We start from the raw sequence: 14,311 nt of genomic DNA on the forward strand, positions 1-14,311 counted from the left end.
GTTCCTTCAGAATGTAGACTAAATCTCCGGTTTTAAATTTAACGGGTTTAGAATTCTTATCATATGTAGCTTTTGACATTTCCTTTGCAGAGTGTAGGTTGGCTCTTGCTATTTTTCGTATATTTTCTAGATGGGAGATTAACTCTGTTAGATAGTCACTGTATGTCTTTAAATCTTTTTTCGAGGGGTAAGAGGTTGGCATTCGGGCATTTTTACCGAAAACTAGTTCATGGGGTGTGAAGTTAGTAGCTTCGTGAACGGAGGTGTTATACGAAAACATGGCGAAGGAGAGCATTAGATCACAATCCGCGTAATCATTCATGTAATGCTTTAAGTATTCCGTGAGGACATGATGACTTCTTTCTAGGGCTCCATTGGTTTGAGGATGGTAACCAGAGGTCGTAATACGTTTGATTTTGAAAATTTTGGCTAATTCTTTAAATAGATTTCCGGTAAACGATGTTCCTTTGTCTGTTAGTATGGCTTTAGGGGTGCCAAATTGTGCTATAAAATGACGTGCAAAATCGTCGGTGATAGTAGTGGTTCTAAGATTTGGTATCGCGATAGCTAAACAATATTTGGTAAGGTTGTCCGGAATGGTGAGAATATGTCTATTTCCTGAAGGAGTCGGGGGTAAGGGTCCCACGGTGTCCAAAGATATTTTATCGAAGGGTTCTGTCAGTGTATCAGTGATAATCATTGGTTCTCTAGTTTTAATTCGAACGAGTTTTTGTTTCTGACAACTGGGGCAAGTTTTAACGTACTCCTGAATTTCTCGATACATATTCGGCCAGTGAAATTTGGCACGAATGCGATGATAGGTTTTGTTGATGCCTTTATGTCCGCCAAAAAGACTTTCATGATACTCCTTTAGTTTCGTTTCGCGGACTTCTGGGGGTGACGTTTCTATCATGCCCATGCAAAGGGTGATTTTCATTCGGCTAGATCGAAAAATAGATTTTATGCGTCCACTAAAGATTTCTATTGGAATGTGATCGAATCCGTTTCCTCTTCGAGGGATTCTTACGGAATCAGTTTCAGTTCTTTTCATAGCAGTTTTTAGAGCTATTAGAGCAGTTTCTAAATCTTTTACTGTCGGATGATCATCTTACGTCAAAATGGTAACAATTTATTGATCCGCACCCAGATCAGCTTACCTGCTGCGCGGATCAACAAACCCCCTTTTAGGCCACGAATTTAATCGTCGAGCCAGGGACTGGGGCGCACAGGGGGTCAAGGCGGAAATAATCAAAGCTAAGGGTTCAACAACAACAAATTTTATTTATAGGGAACAAAATAAAATTTATCCACAATTACAAGTACAAATCGCTCAATAGTATGGGGTCGATTTCGTCAACATCAATTAGGATTAGGAGAGACCATGAATATCGCAAGTAAGAATACACAGTAAATTTGTAAATGTCGGAATTTCAACTCGCAGACTTACCTTAGTAAAACCGAAGGGAGAGGTCCTGTTACATCTGGGAGGATCGCAACAGGGAAAAGAAATAGAAGAATTTTCTTTTTGAAAATCTAAATTTTATTCTATAATGATAATTTCGGGGCCCCCTTCGGAATGAGTATCCTCCACCCGGCTTTCCTCTAACCCTAGCCGCTAACCCTAGCTCTAACTATCTACGGGGAAGATAAGACGAAACTTAGGGTTATATAGAGGCTGGTGGTGTAGAGTGCCGTGATGAAGGAGAGAAAAAGGGGTAGGGGATTCGTATATGGAAGGGGGTGCGTGACCCAGTCCCCGCGCCCTCCTTACGATTGAGGAATTGAAGAATTGAAGGGAATATCCGAAATACAGAAGGGGGTGCGTGACCTAGCCCCCGCGCCCTCCTTACGATTGAGGAATTGAAGAATTGAAGGGAATATCCGAAATACAGAAGGGGGTGCGTGACCTAGCCCCCGCGCCCTCCTTACGATTGAGGAATTGAAGAATTGAAGGGAATATCCGAAATACAGAAGGGGGTGCGTGACCTAGCCCCCGCGCCCTCCTTACGATTGAGGAATTGAGAAATTGAGGAATTGAAATGAAAGGAAATAGAGAATTCTATGGGCCCCTCAGCAAGTCCTATGCGGACTTTTTCGTTATTGGGATTAAGGAAGGAAGAAAAAAGATGGAGATTTTTGTTAGGTTTACAAGGTTTTATTAAATTAAAGGAAAGTTTGGGTTTTACAAGTGTAAGAGGTGTGTGTGTGTGTAGGTGTGTGTGTGTGAGTGCGTATTTCTTAAATACCTTGATATTTCTAGGGCTGGATCTTCGAAGAACTTGAAATTGAGAGACTGTATCTCGGAATGTTCGTCAGAAACTGGCTAGAGAGTATCTAAGAACTGACGCTCGCTGCTTAAACACTAGCTTTTATATGATTTCCACCCCCGACGTTTGAGGCCCAAAATTCGGGTAAGGGTAAAAGTCAAATTCCTATTGGTTTATTTCGAGGTGGTGGGACTTGGAAAAATTGTTAAGTGGACAAAATGGGTAAAAGTGGGAATTGGAAGGCTCTAATTGGAAGAGGAGTTGGAAAATTAGGATTTCGGGGGATGAGTGGGATTTTGGGACTTTTGGTTGGAGGAATTGACTTGGAGTAGGGAAATTTAGAAAAAATGTTGCTAGGAGAGGGAGTTTGACGTTCCCTTTTTTTTAGGAAGACTAAATGTTTAAGTTTCGAACCGAATTTATGGCCTCGCACGTGCAGGGGTGGTGTCGGTTATCGCGGGGGTCCCTGTTCCCTATCTTAGACTTTATGGGTCTTCAAGTACAGGGACCCCGCTGTCTTACTCGCTATTTCTCGGGGTCGGCGGGTCGCGGGACCGAAACGAGTTGCTTGAGTCCAAGCAAAAAATGACAGGTTTATTGTTCCCTTAAGTGACATGGGCCTCCCGGTTTCAGTCCGATGCGTGAGCCGATGCACGTGCAGTATTATATTTACTGTGAAAGAAATGTTGGATATTTATTTATTTATTACGCACGTGCAGGAGGCGTTACGCGGGACGTAACAATACCCCTTCCGGGATTTGTACGTCTTCACTCGCTTTTGAATGGTGAATTACAATGCAGGCCATTACCAACTGTGGGTAGTTAAAGTATTGGAAATTTCGTCCGGGAGCAAGTAAACTGCTTAATTGGTAGTTTTACCATGTGGCGAACCTTTTTCCGGGTAGAAGAGGTAACGAAGGTCTTCTGAAAATGTATAAATATTTCATTAATAATGTGGTTTGTCGGAAACGCAGGAATTTTTATTTATTTAAGAATATGCGATTCGGAAAGGAAGGTCGATTTTTCTTTATTAATTTTTAATTGCATGAATGCTAGGTTGCTTTACGTAGAAATTATTTGCGGCCCTGAAAAGGGCCTTTTCGCCAGTCCTTAATAATCCGTCCAGAAACCGCCCCGATCTACCACCTGATTTAATCGATTCAGAATCGAAGCGATCAAATTTTCGAAAAACCGGGTTACGCCGTAGCTCTTCCTAGGCGTTTTTCGCATGGTCGATCAACGCTGCCCTCGTCCTTTCCCTCGCGGGGCCCCACACTCGGGTCATCTCGGACCACACGTTTTCGATTATGTTAAGGTCCGGTAACCTAGCCGGCCACTGCACCAAGTGGATTTCGGGGCGCTCCAAGAACCACGTCCGTACTTCATGTGAGGTATGGACCGCGGAATTATCTTGCACCAAGCGCGTGATTGAACCGAAATTATCTTTCCGGTGGTCCCGAAGAACATCAGGACCACCTTCTTGATACTTTCTGATTCAATGAACTACCGTCTTTCTGCTGCATCGGATGCTCTCGGCAATGTGGCGAACAGGTGCCCCGTACAGGTACATACCGACGATCATCCCGCGTCGTCCAGGACTCAAATTTGGAGCCATGCTTTATGTGCGCTACGGTTGAAGGAAGACGTCAGACCACGATGGCCGTCGATTAGTCGACGTGATTCTGCGGTCCCCATTTGGTGCTGTATCGGACACGGTAACTCGATTAGACCTTCGTGTCCGCGAATACCGGCCAGCGGCGCGTTCGCGAAGCCGGGCTTCGTTGCCATCGTCCGGCCCGTAAGACAGAATTAACACCCGCTCACCGGGAGCAGAGGGTCGCGTTCGCGGTTGAAAACCTGCTGACGCCACGTGAAGTTTGGGATGTGACGATATGGACCGATGAAAAGGCCTTTTACTCGTCCACCGACCGAACCACTCACGTTTACCGACCAGATGGAAACCGGCTGGATCCAAGATACGTCGTCCCACACAATCGTAGTGGTCGGGAATCGTGCGCCATGTGGGGGTGGATTAGCGGACACCAAGCTGGTGAATTGGTGGAAATTTCTGCCAGCATGAACTGCGCAGAATACATCCGTATCTTGGTAGAAGTTCTTCTTCCAAGCGTACGGGCAATGTATCCCGCGGAGGATATGCCAATCACTCGCTTGGTGCAGGATAATTCCGCGGTTCATACTTCACATGAAGTACGGACGTGGTTCTTGGAGCACCCCGAAATCCACTTGGTGCAGTGGCCGGCTAAGTCGCCGGACCTTAACATAATCGAGAACGTGTGGTCCAAGATGACCCGATTGTGGGTCCCGGCGAGGGAAAGCTCGAAAGTAGCGTTGATCGACCACGCGAAAATCGTGTGGGAAGAGCTACGGCGTATCCCGGAGCTTTTCGAAAATTTAATCGATTCGATTCCGAACCGATTAAATCATGTGGTTCACCGAGGCGGATTCTGGATGGACTACTAAGGACTGGCGATAAGGCCCTTTTCAGGGCCGCAAATAATTTCTACGTAAAGCAACCTAGCATTCATGCAATTAAAAATTAATAAAGAAAAATCGACCTTCCTTTCCCAATCGCATATTCTTAAATAAATAAAAATTCCTGCGTTTCCGACAAACCACATTGTGAATGAAAAGAAAATTTTGTGCAATTCCGTTTTTTTTAAATCGAATATACAATCTGCTATTAGGAATAGCAAGTGCAACCCTTTCCAGCCCAGTATACCTTAACTACCCACAGTTGGTAATGGCCTGTATTGTAATCCGCCATTCAAAAGCAGATGAAGACGTAAAAACCCAGGAAGTTGTATAATCATTTTATTACCTTGCGGCGGTAGGACATTTTCCCTGTTTACCCTGTCGATGAACACGGCGAGATCGGCGCTGATCGGCGAAAAAGGAATAAATTTTATAAATATTAACAACTGCAATACCGTCACACGGGGTCAATCAGTACGATTTTGAGATGTTTATGTTAGTAACATTTATTTATTTCTTTTAACAAGTTGGTNAATCTGCTATTAGGAACATCATGTGCAATTGTTACGTCCCACGTAACGTCGCCACTCCAACTACATATATTAATTAAGTTAAGCGTCGTAATTACTTTCCTCAAATACTATGTTATTAATATCGTGTTATATCGTTCTCGCTTGACTGTCAATTTTCTACTGAACACGTGTTAGCAACGTGCTCAAAATAGGTAACCGTCACCATGCGAAAGGTGATAAGGACGAGAATCCCTTGTTCTTAATCCTCTAGGACAACGATGGCCCGGGCCAGTGGTAGCCCAACTTAAGGCTTCGAACCTACATTGTTAACACAAGTAAGAAAACTCATACAAGTGGATAATGTCAAGTTGAGGGCAGTGTCCTCCTTCTAATAAAATTTTGAGACAATGCAGTTTAGGAACAGTATAAAAAGGGACGCACCTATGCACCCTTAATTTAGTTTTCGTTCAGTCTAGTCTAGTTCAGTTTTGCGTCAGTAACAGTTTATCGATAGACGACGAGCGTCTCACAGAGTTCGTTTCTTTACAAGTACGAGCGAGGAAGAAAAACCAGTCTTCTCATTATTCGAGATACCATATTTTTCTATGTTTTAATAAATCAATCATTCACATTTATACGAACTTTTTCTTTTCTTCTCCCTTATGAAAGGAGAAACAACAACAATATCCAATTCCTACTATTCCTTCGATATAAGAGGGCGCGGGGCTTGGTCTAGCTTCCCCTCTATATCTAACTCCTACTATCTCCTTGATATAAGAGGGCGCGGGGCTTGGTCTAGCTTCCCCTCTATATCTAACTCCTACTATCTCCTTGATATAAGCGGGCGCGGGGCTTGGTCTAGCTTCCCCTCTAAATCTAAGTCCTACTATTCCTTTGATATTAGAGGGCGCGGGGCTTGGTCTAGCTTCTCCTCTAAATCTGATGCCTACTATCCTTTTGATATAAGAGGGCGCGGGGCTTAGTCTAGCTTCCCCTCTGTATCTGATTCCTACTATCCTTTTGATATAAGAGGGCGCGGGGCTTGGTCTAGCTTCCCCTCAACATCTAATTCCTATTATCCTCCAATATAAAAGGAGTCCGGGCCTTGGCCTAGTTTCCTCTCTAATTTATATATTACAACCGTATTAGAATTAAGCCTTATATTACCTAACACGCCCATGGTCAGGTGGTCCGGGAGAAAGTACCATCTCCGTGTAACTTTCGCCAAGGCAGAGGGTGGGTTTAAATTTACAACCCGTAGGCGTCCACACGGAGGATCAAGGAAAAAGGCCCAAGATCAACCCCCGGCAGCACCCCCTTCACCTGCAGAGAGGGTTTTATCAATTTCTCTGGAGCGCCTCCAAACCATTAGGGCGCTCCTCAAAACCTCCACTCCGAGGACAGCGCCTCGACCCAAACCTCATCGACTCACGAGTGTCGAAGTCCGTACCCCCAATTGGGAACTTATCCCCATAGACATTCCCAAATCTAGCGGCGATAACGCCCAGGCGTTGGTACCAGGGGACTGCAGAAACTTCAAGCCAATTGTTGTAACCCTAGACTTAAATAAAATTATCTTTATCTACTTTTCATAAAAAATAATCAATTCATTTCTTCCCTCCCAAACGTAACACAACCCTCATCAAACATATATTTTCTCGTATTATTTAGTAACTAACGCTGAAAAAAAAGGAGAGTAAATTCATCTAATTTTCTGTGTTAAATGTGAAGAACTCAATAAACCAGTCGACTCAATTTAGATTTGGAGCTATCAATTCTGTTTCAGTCAAGTTTGCAGTTGATTCAACTACAAAATGTGATTTTGCACTAAATGTAAGGTGAACCAACTTGCTTATTGAGTTCGCCATATTTAACTCAGAAAATGAGTTGAATTTACTCATTTTTTTCTAGCGCAGAAGTAGAACAACATAAATCTAGAAGTTCATGAAAGAAAACATAAATGGTAGTCTTTGCGAATGTCTTAAAATACTTCTTATTCTCCTTAAAAATAAGCAACCAATATAAAACTATAAATTTCTTTAGTATCTGCCAAAGTTATTTGGTCCCGTTTTTCTCGCTCGAGTGCAGTCAGAAAAGTTTCTTGGGTTTCAGTTTTATACATGGCCAATCTTCTTAACGTAGTTTCTAACCATCTTTTCCCGATTCAACCCGACTAATACACTGAAATAGATATGAATTGCTAGAAAATTGATGGTTTAATATTTCTCAACCTGACCTCAAATACATTACTGTAAAATGTAGTCAAAAGATTGAAGTATGCATAAATTGAACAAATAACGCTGGGTAACGTTAATATACATAATAAGTTCATGAAGCAATGAGAAAACCACAGGATTTCTCGTTAATTTTCAAATTTGATTACATGAACACATTAAACTTACGACAGTAAATGATTGAACTATAATTGGGGAGAAAATTTTATATTATAGAACGAATTGACATTTTTGCACTATGATATTATGTGCAAACAAGTTGTAGCGTAGTTCGCGACGGCCGAACAACCCCGCTACAGCCAAAGTAAGTTTAAATGGCCAATACGTCGTTATGTGAATTTTCTGACAAACGTGACCCATGGATGGTAAAGGGGAGGAGGGGGGTGAGTCATTCGGAATGCTTTCGAGTCCGTCGACACTCAGCCTCGGCGGTAGCACGAGGACGGAGGGTCGGTGCGGTAAGGTGACTGCATACGTGTGTTTCTCTATATCCGCCCTGGAGGCCGTGTGTCCGAGTGTGGTAGCCTATTTGATGCGCTATCCGTCTCATAGAACAGGACAGACTTATGCATCCGAGCTGCGGGCTCTGACCAGATCTCGCTTTCGCGTTGGCGTGGCCGGCACGGCTCGGCCGTCGACTAGAGGCTCGAGGGGCGTTTGTAACACTTTACATTGAAAATTATACTAAATGAAGCGTTCGTTATGTAATTTCAGTAGAATAAATATTAAAAAATCGAAGGAAAACTGTCGAAATCCCGTGGATTCATGAATTTTTATACTCTGATGGACCAATGGCGCCATCTGTAATGGTTAGCTGCAACTAAACTTTTGCTCTAAAAACACGTGTTACATTTGGGACAAGTCAACATTCTCTTACAATCGTTCGTGAGAATGTTTTCCATACTTTCCATCTCACTCTGTAATATTTTATTTTTGTAGTATTCTAATGCACAATTTTTGCTCATACGGATAAGTTCTTGGTAAAGTTATCCGGAAGATATGTGGAAAACATCTTTCAGTTCGGTTCTTTTCAATTCCAGTTAGAGTTTTTCTTTGGATAAAGTAACCTGGTAGTTGGAGTACCAGTTGAAGTACCATTCCAGACACTTCGGAGTGCCGGCGATTCATATGTCTGTCTCAGACCGGGGAAAGGAATGGCAAATCAAAACGGCCATCTCTCTCGGACGCACGCTCTCGAGAACGGAAAATGAAGGACATGCACGGTTTATCAAATCGGTTATTTTCTCAATTAAATAATGAATTTAATGACAATGCGTATGCGCGTTTTCTCGACGTATTTTCGTTTTCATGAAAAACCACTTTTCCCATAAAGAGAGGGAGGTGAATGATTTCAACTTAAGGGCGATCAGGGACGATTCACGCCTTTATTCAAAGCCGAATGGTACAAAATCTCGTCGCGCCATGTCACAATAATTGAGCCGTTTTGGAAATGCTAAAAAAAAATCATGCGACGCATGTCCGATACTGAAGACATAGAGTTATCTCTGAAAATTCACAAGGATCCAATTTTATAACCGTGGTCCTCGGTTAAATGCATAATCGCGAAGGAGGAGCGGCGGCGATTCTTGGGTCAGGGGGGCGGGGTGACGAGATGCACACTCTCAGTCGTTCATTTTCCGTTCCCGAGAGCGTGCGTCCGAGAGAGATGGCCGTTTTGATTCGCCATCCCTTTCCCCGGTCTGAGACAGACATATGAATCGCCGGTATTCCGAAGTGTCAAGAATGGCTTCCCAGTGGGGGGGGGGGATCCTGTCCCTCTGCCCCGACCCGCTCGCGTCCACGTGGCCCATGGCTCGCCGATCGCGTGTCCGTCCTCGTTCTTCAGCCTAGATCGTCACTCTTCCAACGTTCCCACCACATGTTTGTCCCAATCTGGGCGAAGAGCGAGGGTCCTCAATAGTCCTCCTTCACTCTCCGTTATATGTGTTATAAGAATGAATAATTTCGTGTTAGGCTCGAATGTTACCCCGTCCGGCCGGAGTAATAAATAATGTGACGAAGTTTTCAAAGAAATATATTGTGTGTGTATATTTATACGCATCCGAAATCTTCTGTTGTATACATGAAATAACGAAACGCTTTACATCTATTTATTTATTTATTTTCGTTTATCCAATTGTGCGAGGTTAAAATACATATGTATAGAATGTATGCGCGTTGTATCCCACGTCTACAAATTGAGATAATGCAAGTTTTACTATTTCAACAAATGCAATATGTATTAATTAACGGAATTTGTTATATTCCGAGTACTGTTTAAACTTTAGTGCAGAGGGTCTGCAAGCTGATTCACTAATAAATTGATAAACTTTTGTCAATTCGTACCTGAACGGATAATATTTACATTCCGGTTGGCGGTTACGGAAAAGAATTTATAAAATATATCAAGTGCGTTGCAGAATGAACTTTTATTACGTTTCCTATAATATATTTTATTTACAAACATCAAATTTCTTATAAACATTCACTACAGCCTTCTCCCCGAATTAAACTTGCCGCTGCTGCGGTACGTGGTACCCGACCCCACCACCTGGAGGCGCCATATACAGGAGGAAGGCATTCATGACTGCCAATGTACATGTGATCCCGTAGTATGTTCGGTGATAAGCTTCTGCGGGACCTACCACAATTTTGATCAGAGATGAGTTGGGAGATTGCTCACGGGCAGGGTTGCGCGATCGCATCCTGTGCTGCCCTCTGGTTTTGTACGTTAGCTTTCACCGTTTTTTGCCCCTCGAGGGCGGCGCAACAAATTTCTGGTAGGGGCTCGCGCACTCGGGATGGCGGTGCCATCTACCAGTCGCTGTTGGCGGCTCACGTACTCGTCATGGTAATACCATGTGGTTGTTGACGGTGGTGGCTTACCTACCCTTACCGACACTGCTCGCTTTTGATGGTAAGGGAAGAACACTCGTGGCGCCCTCTTTGACTTTACCCTTCACTTAACTTATTTATTTTACGGGAAGGTGAAATTTTATCTTAATGAATACTCATTTTATACAATTTCAAACTATTAGTTACACCTAGTTTTGAGAAAAATTTCATTAACAACCGAACCCCTCTTGTCTCTTTCATATTATCTTAACGGAAAATCCGTGATTTTAAGATGATGCAATGTGAGTACAAGGGTACTTTTTTCAGGTATCTGCGGTCTGATGTCAGTCGGGGGAAAGGACGGTACGGTAATTGCGGACTTACGATTATCATAAAATTCTAATCCCCACCACCTGTTAAGCAGCCAATTAAGTGAAGGTGGACTCTCGCGTAGGTTAAGTTACTGTAAAATGAAGTGCTTAAGTTAGTTTTAAGGACATTTCTTCCCGCGGGAAAAAATGAATAAAATCCCATTGTGACACCTCGAAGTCTCGTGACGGAGAGGTGACAGGATGGTTGTCTAGGTAGACGTTTTAGTGCTCCTAGACGGGCCTCATTGAGCGGCAACCTCCTCGTGGTGGGCCTGGGGAATCGTTGATTCAACTTGCACGGAAATGCATGAGAAGCATCGATTCGCGAATGGCTGCTCGGGTATCCAATTTTGAAATTTATTAATCAACTATGTATTAGACATTTTTGATGATCATCCAAATTTCAAATTCATTTTGATTCTAAGATCTCTCCGATATTTCAATCATTTGTTAATATTCTTTTAACCCTTTGCCTTACAACCATGTGTGAGACTCGTGGTCAGGTATTCGGGCCAAGACTGATTATCACGAGCCTGGCCCTTGGTACACCGTGGTAAATGTAAATATCGTTTCGGGCCCACGCTGTTGGAACTTAAATCGTAGAGCAAGGGATTAAACGAGCTCGAGAACTTATGTACTTGTATAATAAATTGTGATATAATTAGTGTAATAATGCAAGTTATTGAATAATAACAATGAGTGTGTTTAATTAGACGATGATAATCAGTTTTGGCCCGAATACCTGACCACGAGTCGCACACGTGGTTATAGGGCAAAGGGTTAAAAGAATATTAACAAATATTTGAGATCTCGTACAGATCTTGAGATAAAAATGAATTTGAAAATTGGATGGTCCTCAAAAATATCTAATACATAGTTGATTAATACATTTCAAAATTGATTATTAGAATTTGGGGATTTTATGGGGATTAAAATTTTGTGATAATCGGGAGTCTGCAATCTCCGTACCGTCCCTTCTCGCAAACATCTGACCGCAGATACCTGAAAAAGGTACCCTTGTACTCACATTGCATCATCTTATAATTACGGATTTTCCGTTAAGACGACGTAAAAGAGGCAACCGAGGTGTCGGTTGTTAACGAAATTTTTCTCAAAACTAGGTGTACCTAATCGTTTGAAATTATATAACGTAAGTATAAAGACCCTAAAAAAGGGCTTGAAAACTATGAAATTCCGTTTTTATGAAGAAACTCAAAAATTGCAATATACAAAGGTGTGATAAGGAACTGCGCGTGCGCAAGCAGAGGTTGGGGTCCCTATATAAAGACCGAGCGCGCGGTCGGAGCGTCATTCCCCTTTGGTCTTCTGAAGGGTCAACATCCTATTACGTGATTCTACCATTGCTCTCACATACATACACACCTGTATGTATGTTGGAGCACTATTAAGGTCCGGTTCCACCCTGGAGTTAATTGAAGTTTAACTGGTTTACCCCCAGTTTTAACATAGCGTGTAACAATCAAACTCCGGTTAACTTGGGTTGTGAAACCGGGCCTTATGGGAGACATCCCCCCTCCCTCCCGTTCCCTTTCTTAATGTATTTAACTTAATTTATTACGTTTGGAAAGGGTTTCGGTGCGCAGCAACCTCCACGTGGTGAGCATGGGGGATTGGTGGTTGCCAACTATCATTAAAAACCACCGGTCCGCAAATAGCTGCGCGAGTGGTTCCACTTAGCATGTTTTTTTTTTGTGTGATACTAGTTTAACTTGGTTAAAAATGAAAGTACTCATTGCGTGCGCGCGTTAGTCTAAATTGCGGACCGGACGTTGCCGGGTACCTTCCTATGCAGCTAGTAATTTCGGATTTGCATTTGCTAACCGAAGTAGATTTTTTTGCAGGTACGGCGATGCCGTACCTTTAGTGTATCCGGCAGCTTTCGTCGGCTCCTAGTACGTCGCACCTAAGCTACGGCGTGCAAGGCTACCTGACTCAGGTTGTTGGTTGCGCGATGCGTTGTTTCGCTTTGGCGGCATCCTGTAGGGGCTCTGCCTGCTGTAAGCCGGGACAAGTCCGTCGAGTGAAACTCGTATTCGCGGGCCGACAGCCGAGCTGGGTTAGTAGTCTGTGACGGTGGAAGCTGCTGGGTTGTTCGCGTTAGAAGTAGTATGCCACTCCGGCAAATTATATCCGAAATTCGAAGCCAACTCGCAATGTACTCTGCAACTTCCCTTATACTATGCGGCGAATGTTGTATAGACGGATGAGTAGGATATGCGAGTGGTGTGTTGTATGGACGGATACGTATGGTATGCGAGTGGTGTACTGTGTGGGTTATGAAATTCTGGTTCTGTCGAGTTCCTGGGTCACTGGGAAGTCAACGGAACCTGGTGCCTATGCTTAGGCGGGTCCCAATCGCAGCGGTCTCCTCGTGGCGGGACCTGGGGGATCGGTACCATCCTTATGGGATGACACCGATCCGCGAACTATCTTTGAAGTAGAATTTAATTAAGATAAAATTTCACCTTCCCGTAAAATAAATAAGGTAAGTGAAGGGTAAAGTCAAAGAGGACGCCACGAGTGTTCTTCCCTTACCATCAAAAGCGAGCAGTGTCGGTAAACGTAGGTAAGCCACCACCGTCAACAGCCGCATGGTATTATCATGACGAGTACGTGAGCTGCCAACGGCTACTGGTAGATGGCACTGCCATCCCGAGTGCTCAAGCCCCTACCAGAAATTCGTTGCGCCGCCCTTGGAGGCAAAAAACGGTGAAAGCTAACGTACGAAACCAGAGGGCAGCACAGAATGCGATCGCGCGATCCTGCCCGTGAGCAATCTACCAACTCATCTCTGTTCTGATAGTTCTGGGCCTCCCTTTTGGTGGTAACGTTATTTTTGATACTCAAATGGTAACATAAGCTGGCGCGCCAGGTTACCGACATTTATATTTATGTTGAAGTCTGTTACACTCTACGTTGAGAATTATACGAAATGAAGCGGTCCAGATGTCATTTCGATATAAAATACTTATAAAAAGATTAAAATAAAATTCAAGAAATCCCTTGAATCCATGAATTTCGACATTTTGATCAATCAAGGGCGCTATCTTCCACATTTAGCGGGAACTAAATTGTTGTTTTAAGGGCATTTACAGAGTATCTATTGCTCACGAGATATACGAGAGTTTCACTACACACATTTATAAAATATTGCTGAGTATTTTCCACGTGAATCTGTAATGTTCAATTAGTATAGTGTTCTAATTTTTTATGCGTAGGACGTGCGTCTTCGTTATCGATTCTACGCCGTGAATTCAAAAGGCATAAAATATCAAATATATGCATCATTGATTCTAATCTGGGATAAATGAATATTACATCGTGTACCAATGAAGCACGGTGGGTCTTTTAACACCAGGCGTGACCTTGCAATACTAGTCGTTGCCGGGAGCTGAAGATGACCATTGCAATTATGCGGGGCACAAAAGATCCTTACTTTTGTAGGATACACGATACTTTATGTAACAAAAGCATGGGTTACGCATCTTTTTGCACAAGCACGGAGTATAAATATCGGCACTTTTCCATCCGGAGACGTTTAGAGCCTCTTTTTTGCATTGCCCCCACTCTTCCATTTT

This window comes from Orussus abietinus, unplaced genomic scaffold (genome assembly GCF_000612105.2).
Source record: "Orussus abietinus isolate OABI.00-Male unplaced genomic scaffold, Oabi_2.0 scaffold404, whole genome shotgun sequence".
In the NCBI taxonomy this organism is placed as follows: Eukaryota; Metazoa; Arthropoda; class Insecta; order Hymenoptera; family Orussidae; genus Orussus; species Orussus abietinus.